Source organism: Salmo salar, unplaced genomic scaffold, assembly GCF_905237065.1.
Source record: "Salmo salar unplaced genomic scaffold, Ssal_v3.1, whole genome shotgun sequence".
NCBI lineage: Eukaryota > Metazoa > Chordata > Actinopteri > Salmoniformes > Salmonidae > Salmo > Salmo salar.
This window is the reverse complement of record NW_025547464.1, coordinates 87501-93397: the sequence shown is the minus strand read 5'-3', so window position 1 is coordinate 93397 and position 5897 is coordinate 87501. Positions and strand designations below refer to the sequence as shown.

Genomic DNA, 5897 nt, shown 5'->3' with positions numbered 1-5897 from the left:
ACAACACAGTAGTCTCTATCACTTAAAGCTGCTACAGGGATTCTACTTAATGCACCGTGTGTGTGTGTGTGTGTGTGTGTGTGTGTGAGAGAGTGTGAGAGGGAGAGAGTGAGAGAGTGAGAGAGAGCTTGTTTAGGTACTGTGGGATTATTTTATCGGTTTTGCTTATTGGAAAGGTCAGAGCCTATGTTTGAAGTTGTTGAGTGATATTTGACAATACACTTTATATGTATTCATGGATTTAGCTGTTGAAATTCCGTCCCGGACCCCCCTACTGGCAATGGGCTAAGCCACCAATGTCTTCACATCCTAGGGGAGAGAGAAGCTGCTACCCCTGGGGAGAGAGGAGCTGCTACCCCTGGGGAGAGAGGAGCTGCTACCCCTGGGGAGAGAGGAGCTGCTACCCCTGGGGAGAGAGGAGCTGCTACCCCTGGGGAGAGAGGAGCTGCTACCCCTGGGGAGAGAGAAGCTGCTACCCCTGGGGAGAGAGGAGCTGCTACCCCTGGGGAGAGAGGAGCTGCTACCCCTGGGGAGAGAGGAGCTGCTACCCCTGGGAGAGAAGAGCTGCTACCCCTGGGGAGAGTTGAGCTGCTACCCCTGGGGAGAGAGGAGCTGCTACCCCTGGGGAGAGAAGAGCTGCTACCCCTGGAGAGAGAGGAGCTGCTACCCTTGGGGAGAGAGGAGCTGCTACCCCTGGGGAGAGAGGAGCTGCTACCCCTGGGGAGAGAGGAGCTGCTACCCCTGGGGAGAGAGAGGAGCTGCTACCCCTGGGGAGAGAGAGGAGCTGCTACCCCTGGGGAGAGAGGAGCTGCTACCCCTGGGGAGAGAGAGGAGCTGCTACCCCTGGGGAGAGAGGAGTTGCAACCAGGAGAGACTGTGACCCTGCTCGGGAAGAGCTTAACGATTGGTGATTGTTGGGGCACGATTGGCAGGAGCTTCAGTGATGAAGACTGCTGAACTTGCTGATGTTTCACAATATGCCACGGCCGTCTCAGTCACCAGGTCTCAACACAACTGAACACAACCATCCCTCCAATAGACTTCCAGACAGTTGTAGAATGTTTGCCAAGGCACATTGTAAGAGCTGTAAAGAGAGAGGGACTCGGAGAGAGAACAGGTAGAACCTGATATGTAAATGAGCAGAGCAAACGAAAGCAACTTTCAACGACCGAATGATCATTACAGACTCTGTTTCTATTGAGAGATAAAAGGTAAGACGACGATTGTTATGTGTATTAATATAGTTGATGAAATTGTTGTGTGTATTAATATAGTTGATGATATTGTTATGTGTATTAATATAGTTGATGATATTGTTGTGTGTATTAATATAGTTGATGATATTGTTATGTGTATTAATATAGTTGATGATATTGTTATGTGTATTAATATAGTTGATGTTATTGTTGTGTGTATTAATATAGTTGATGAAATTGTTATGTGTATTAATATAGTTGATGGTATTGTTGTGTGTATTAATATAGTTGATGATATTGTTGTGTGTATTAATATAGTTGATGATATTGTTGTGTGTATTAATATAGTTGATGATATTGTTATGTGTATTCATATAGTTAATTATATTTTTGGTGGACAGTGTGATAATAGTCCTACTCTCCTTAAAATGTTTTGGATATAAATTAGATGCGTGGGGTGAATTCGTTCTGTGCCCATCTGTGTGCCCCAGGGTGATCGCTCCTACACTATCTACAATCTAAAAGGGTTCTTTGGCCGTCCCCATAGGAGAACCCTTTGTAGAACCCTTTTAGGTACTAGGTAGAACACTTTTGGGTTCCGTGAAGAACCCTTTCCACAGAGGGTTCTACATGGAAGCCAGAAGGGTTCTACCTGGAACCCAAAAGCGTTCTCCTATGGGGACGGCCGGAGGACCCGTTTGGAACCCTTTATTCTAAGAGTGTACTGTATCATAGGTCTATAGACTTGTCTTCTCAAAACAGGCTTAAAACACAACAAGTAACAAACAAACATGTTCTCTTTATAATCTACAGTTAACTCTTTTCACTCAGGAAGGTATGTTGTGTGAAAGAGAGACAAAAAAATATTGTTCGAGAGACTAACAACAACTTACACTTCCTCAAAACAGGTTGTGTGTATTCATTAGTGCCCACCGTAGCAAAACGTTTGGCAACAGAAACCGTTTAGGTCACATTGTACAGCGTTTAGAGTAAACGGTTTATGTTTTATTTAACATCTTAAAACTGTTGGCTGTGGAGTAAACTAATGAATACAACCCAGGTTGTTGCCTACGACTCGGCATGTTGATACCTGCCTCTTGCTGAAACCTGAACGTAGCCTGAGGGGTATACTATGATACAGGCTTGATATACTGGTTTTCTAAAGCTAGCCAGCTTCAGTTAGCTTCACATTCCAGCTCAGGCCTCACCCATCAGAATATACACAACAGAACAGAAAAAAATCGCTATGAAGTTTCAAGGTGAGAATCCTGCCAGGGATTATTGTAAAGTGTGTAGATAAATTAAATGTAATGTTAGTATAGTGAATGACAGTAAAACACTCCTAACAGTCTACTACTACTGAGACAGGTTGGTGTAATGTTAGTATAGTGAATGACAGTAAAACACTCCTAACAGTCTACTACTACTGAGACAGGTTGGTGTAATGTTAGTATAGTGAATGACAGTAAAACACTCCTAACAGTCTACTACTACTGAGACAGGTTGGTGTCAGTTTAATCATACAAAATGGAGCTGACTGGACGTGGTCAAGTCAAATTCAATATATCAATATTCAGATATTATACTTCTACATTTAACATTTCATATGATAATGTAATTGTATCATAGTTCCACTATAGTGTAGTGATCCTCTACATTTCATATGATAATGTAATTGTATCATAGTTCCACTATAGTGTAGTGTTCCTCTACATTTCATATGATAATGTAATTGTATCATAGTTCCTCTATAGTGTAGTGATCCTCTACATTTCATATGATAATGTAATTGTATCATAGTTCCTCTATAGCGTAGTGATCCTCTACATTTCATATGATAATGTAATTGTATCATAGTTCCACTATAGTGTAGTGATCCTCTACATTTCATATGATAATGTAATTGTATCATAGTTCCACTATAGTGTAGTGATTCTCTACATTTCATATGATAATGTAATTGTATCATAGTTCCTCTATAGTGTAGTGAACCTCTACATTTCATATGATAATGTAATTGTATCATAGTTCCTCTATAGTGCAGTGATCCTCTACATTTCATATGATAATGTAATTGTATCATAGTTCCACTATAGTGTAGTGATCCTCTACATTTCATATGATAATGTAATTGTATCATAGTTCCACTATAGTGTAGTGATCCTCTCTATATGAGCCACTTCACAATTCCAACTAAGTGACCCAATTGGTACCAATGGCGCGATGCGTAGGTTGTTGGCCTTTTACATGTGCGACCTGGGTTCGCTTCCCTGCCCAGCTGTTTGCTACATTGGTGTCAGAAGTGGTATGGTGTCTGTGAGGTCATCAGAATGGACCGGATGTGTGAGTGGTCTGAGTAGCTGAAGCACGGGACTAATTAACACTGATACTGGGTTAACACTATTAACACTGATACTGGGTTAACCCTATTAATACTGATACTGGGTTAACACTATTGATATTGATCCTGGGTTAACCCTACTGATACTGGGTTAACCCTATTGATACTGATACTGGGTTAACACTAATATTACTGATACTGGGTTAACACTATTGATACTGATACTGGGTTAACCCTATTGATACTGATACTGGGTTAACAGTATTGATACTGGGTTAACACTATTAACACTGATACTGGGTTAACCCTATTAATACTGATACTGGGTTAACACTATTTATACAGATACTGGGTTAACCCTATTGATACTGATACTGGGTTAACCCTATTAATACTGATACTGGGTTAACCCTATTAATACTGATACTGGGTTAACACTATTAATACTGATACTGGGTTAACACTATTAATACTGATACTGGGTTAACACTATTGATACTGATACTGGGTTAACCCTATTGATACTGATACTGGGTTAACACTATTGATACTGATACTGGGTTAACACTATTGATACTGGGTTAACACTATTGATACTGATACTGGGTTAACCCTATTGATACTGATACTGGGTTAACCCTATTGATACTGGGTTAACACTATTGATACTGATTCTGGGTTAACACTATTAATACTGATACTGGGTTAACCCTATTAATACTGATACTGGGTTAACCTTATTGATACTGATACTGGGTTAACCCTATTAATACTGATACTGGGTTAACACTATTTATACTGATTCTGGGTTAACCCTATTGATACTGATACTGGGTTAACACTATTAATACTGATACAGGGTTAACCCTATTGATACTGATACTGGGTTAACCCTATTAATACTGATACTGGGTTAACACTATTTATACTGATTCTGGGTTAACCCTATTGATACTGATACTGGGTTAACACTATTAATACTGATACTGGGTTAACCCTATTGATACTGATACTGGGTTAACCCTATTGATACTGATACTGGGTTAACACTATTAATACTGATACTGGGTTAACCCTATTGATACTGATACTGGGTTAACACTATTGATACTGATACTGGGTTAACCCTATTGATACTGATACTGGGTTAACCCTACTTGGGCGGCAGGTAGCTGCGCTCCAACGCTCTAGTGGTTAGTTAGAGCGTTGGATTAGTAACCGAAAGGCTGCAAGATCAAATCCCTGAGCTGACAAGGTAAAAATCGGTTGTTTACCCCAGAACAAGGCAGTTAACCCACTGTTCCTAAGCCGTCATTGAAAATAAGAATTTGTTCTTAACTGACTTGCCTAGTAAAATAAATAAATAAATACTGGGTTAACCCTATTTGTGCGATGCATAGGGTGTTTTCCTTGTTCACCAGCGACCTGGGTTCACTGCCCTGCACCACTGTTTGCTACAATATTAATATCATAGACTATCTGTTAAACGAAGAGACACCACAATATGAGTGAAAGGATTTCAGGATAATATCAGTGAGTGTTGATTTAGAGTTGTCTTCTGGGTTCATCCTTGTAGCTGCCTTTATCAACAGGGTGAAATGTAACAAATGACATCAGAGTTGGGAGGTAACCAGGTCCCTGTTTAAATCACCATGACAACCATTTCATTATTTCTCCAGAGCAGCAAGGGAATCTGGAGACTCAACCTTTGTAGAATCACAATCACCTTTATTCACCAAGTACATTTGCACGTACATATGTAGGATCTTAATTTGAGCCAGTTTACTACAGCAGGAAAATATTCCTGCAGCAACAGAAAATGTGAATTATTATGTGAATTATAATTAATGGACATTTTTGTAGGGTTTACTACATTTTTCGTAAGGAAAACACAAGTCTGAAATTTCTAAGTGGAAATTACAAACTTCAGAAGCCTTTTTAAACCTCAAATACACTACAAGTTTTACATTTCCTGCATTGCTGGAAAGTTCTTCTGCAGTGGGGGATGATCAAATTAAGATCCTACATCTGTACACATAATTGTACATGGGGATATGAATGGGGGTCTATAACATCCAATCACAGAGGTTTACATCAGCTGACAGTTGCAATGTTATTGCTAATAATTCAAACTGCCCTTTTCAGATAAAGACATAAACTCTGTACAGATGTAGGATCTTAATTTGATCACCCTGTTGCAGAAAAACTAAACTTGTAGTGTAATTGAGTGTAATTAAACTTTAGAAAAGGTTTCTGAAGATGATAAATTCCACTTTTCCATTTTAAAACTGTTCATTAATTATAATTAATTATAATCCACACAATAATTCAAATGTCCTGTTTCTGCAGGATTATTTTCC

The 5897-nt window shown here is 39.6% G+C and overlaps 1 long non-coding RNA gene across 1 annotated transcript in view; it reads left to right on the top strand.

The window, feature by feature from the left end:
* The first annotated feature begins 804 nt into the window (after positions 1-804).
* Positions 805-5897, top strand: part of LOC123731883 (uncharacterized) — a 9571-nt gene continuing 4478 nt past the window's right edge. The window contains exon 1 of the long non-coding RNA XR_006762899.1: positions 805-1211. This is a non-coding gene — a long non-coding RNA (uncharacterized lncRNA). The remainder of the gene's footprint in view (positions 1212-5897) is intronic.